Raw genomic sequence first — 3,703 nt, 5'->3', positions numbered from 1 at the left:
AAGCCTTCCAGCGGCCCTGGAGGTGAGTCAGACTTGACTCAACACGCTTCCTCTGAAATGCAGCAGAAGGCCACTCCGGCTGACGGAGCTTTGCTCGGGGCAGCGGCTGACGTTACCTTCATGCTTCCTTTAAAGTGTGAACACCGACACAGTGAGCGTACAGGACGTCCGGCAAACGCAGAACTCTGCGTTCTGATTACTGACGTCAGTAAATCAGAGACCACGTAAACCATTTTCTTACTTTAGGATTTAATGAATGAAAAAAGCCCACAGAGGTGAACTCCTGTATCGTCCAGCTGAAATGAATATTAGAACTGCAGTAAGCTAAATAGTTTATATTAATTATAGTGAACACTAATCTCACCAGTGGTGTAACATCAGGAAACACTTTGATTTGTGAAACTGTTGAATCTAAACTAATAAAAGTTGAAATGTTACAAATATTCTATAAACTATCTGTAGTCAGAGTATCCAAACAAAGTGGAAGATATATTTATTTAATGTTTAATAGTATGCTAATCCACTACTTTATGCAAGTTCCTCCTGTGGATGATTCCTCTGCAGTGGACAGATGTAGAGTCAGGACGCTGCTGGGCCAATGTGTTCTGCTTCAGGCTTCGAGCCGGCCTCCTCCTTGTTTGGACCAACATGTGAAGTAAATGTAAATGCTCCGTACTTGTATAGCGCCTTTCTAGTCTTTTCGACCACTCAAAGCGCTTTTACACTACATCTGCATTCACCAGTCATACACTGGCGGAACAGCCGCCATCGGGGAAATCGAAATCGGGGTTCAGTATCTTGCCCAAGGACACTTCAACACGCAACCAGGGAGCCAGGGATTGAACCACCGACCTTCCGATTAGCGGCCAACCCGCTCTACCTCCTGAGCCACAGCCGCCCTGAAGGGGGGTCCTGGCACCTGCTGATCCTCTTCAGGCCCCGGAGGGATCAGTGGAAACTTCTACACAGTGGTTTTCAAAGTTTACTCTTATTAGTTCACTAGAGTTAAACCTTTTCTTTGACTCCTGGAAAAGAGTCTCTAATATTTACTCACCTTCACTGTTATTCTAACCAAACACAGTCCAAAATAACTTTTAGTGTTTCACAGTTTTATTCTTTACCAGCTACACGAGTCAAACTACAGCCACCAACGTTACGCACGTCTGAATACAATTTATATAAAAACATTTAGCCCCAAGCTTCAGTCTGTAGTTTAGTGTTATTGAACCGCTCAGCTCGCTGTTAAAATCTCTTGTTTTTCAGAGGAGAATTCCAGCCTGGAACAATTCTCACATTATCACGTCCTGGCCATCGATTGTACCCGAAACCAGAGTGCGCCTGCCCTCACCAACAGTTGGTCAAGTTCAGAACTGCAGAGACTTTTCTCAGTCGGTCTGCGTCAGGGACGTAGTCTGGTTACTGATGTTCTGGGTCTCTGGATGAACAACAGATTTCACAGGTGCAGCACTTCTTTGGGCCTGATTCACTAACATCCTGAATAAAGAGCACTAAATTGCGTGTGCATTTTAAATATTGCACGTGTCATTGTAGTTCCTGTTATGGGTGATTTAGATGGCAACAGGAGCAAACACATGGAGGCGAAAGTATTTAAATGAGGGTTTGCGTGTTAATGTTCAGGTTCTATTATACCAATAGTCATTTCTACTAGTTCCTCCTCCAGGCTGCGGTCAGAGCCTCTGCAGTGGACACATGGAGATTTAGTTAAAAAGCCCACGTCCAGCGTTCACATCATAAAACGCTCACTGCACACGAGGAGAAGGAGCTCAGGCACATTATGTATATAATAAATGAATTCTGTGCTACTTGAACATTTTGGACTACTGACCTCTTTAGCAGAAAGGTTAGCGTAGCGCTACAAGCTAATAAGCAAGCTTGGGAACAGATCCGTGATATAATCTCTCATTTTAACCCACGGGATTTATTTTTTTTTACAGAGCATCTCTTTACCAGAGAGACGTGCGTTTCAACTGGAAAGGTGATTTATGAAACATCAAAATTTAAAGATCAGGTTTGGAGCAGTTTTATTAACACAAGCTTAAGGCCAATGCTGCAGAGATGCTAACGGATAAAAGCAAACTGTTCCCAAAGCACAACTGCCACCAGGATGCCCGACACCACCACCCACAGGTGTGCACCACCACCTAAAGACAGCAAGGCACACACGTAAAGCACAATAAGGCTCCGGGGCCAAACTCCCCTAAACACATTGTTCAGCCTTTACTGCCAGTTAACAATCTGAGGGGTCATCAGTCAGATGGACACCGAGCTTTATGTGGACATTAAGCCTTTCATTCAGAAGAAGAACCTTCTGATATTTTCTCACATGTGATACAGACTCAGAGCAGGACTGAGTTCTCTTCCTCTCAACATATCAAACATGTCCCACAGATCAATGTGTCCACACACGTCCCTCACACTGTCTAAATGCTGCAACATGTCTGCAGGGATGAAGATAGAACCACACTGACATACTTCTGAAGACAAACTGCAACAAACACAAAAGCCACCAAATGATCAGGAACATTAACTGGATCCAGTTCCCATCACATATTACACTCAGGAACCAGACAGGAGGACCAAGGAAACAGCAGATTTCCCCCCAGTACTCAAGTTTTGTCTCTAATTCCTTTAAATAAATCCAATCCAACACAAAAAGAGACTTTTAAATGCTTTAGAAGCAATTATTTTCTTAAGTATCAGGCTCCACATGTGAGACGCTGTCTGTAAAGAGGGTGGTGTTCTGCTCTGTCCTGACAGTCCAGCATTTATCTGAACAGAGAGTGATGGTAGGTGATGGGACCAGCCCTCATACTGTCATCAGTCCTTAAACCTGCACAGGCTCACATCACCTGTCACTTTTATTTTACTTTACACAGGTTCGAACAGTGCAGAGCTTTCCCATCAAACAGAATTAAACCCAAGGAAGGCAGTAAAAGATCCCAGAGCCAGAGGAGACGCTTTCTGACTCAGTAATGCTCCCCAGGTTTCACACATCAGTATAACTAATGAGAACTACTTAACATAAGTATTTTACACTGGAGAAAAATGCAAAGGAAAATAAAACGTATAAACCTCCACAGATTTGTTTTGGAAGAGTTTAGTTTTGACACATAACAGTAGATGGTGGAAGCTGAGAGTTTTTAGCAGCTATAGCACCACAGAAAGTTCTGCACACCTTCTCTTTGGTAGAAACAAAAGGTTTGTTGCCTGTTGGCGCCACAGAAGGGTTCAGAGTGCCCTCTGCTGGTTGAGCTCCCACACAGCAAGAAGGCCTGTAAATATGTTAGGAAACTAAAATATGAATTAAATAATATAAACTTAAATGAATAGGCTAACTGCTGTCCTAAACTACATATAACATTAGTTCATCAACATCACTTGTCTTAATCTGAAGTCACCAATGGTCTTGTTGAATGTTTAGTTCTCCCCAACAGCCAGAGTTATTATTTTTAATTTTATTTCATTTAACTCAAGTGTTTTTTTTCACACCCAGTGCTACTTTAGTTTTACTAAAAAAATGTTAGTTAAGTTTAGTTTTAGTCTATAATCACCTTTCTAACTACATGGTACATGGGCTACTTTTATTTTGAAGGTTTTACTGGTTACCATCCCTTCCATAAAAGGAAGAGACCACATGACTTCCGTTTTTGGTTTATAACGAGAAACAAGTTGACTGAAGTTC

This window comes from Micropterus dolomieu, linkage group LG10, assembly GCF_021292245.1.
Source record: "Micropterus dolomieu isolate WLL.071019.BEF.003 ecotype Adirondacks linkage group LG10, ASM2129224v1, whole genome shotgun sequence".
In the NCBI taxonomy this organism is placed as follows: Eukaryota; Metazoa; Chordata; class Actinopteri; order Centrarchiformes; family Centrarchidae; genus Micropterus; species Micropterus dolomieu.
Note: the sequence above shows the minus strand (reverse complement) of the source record.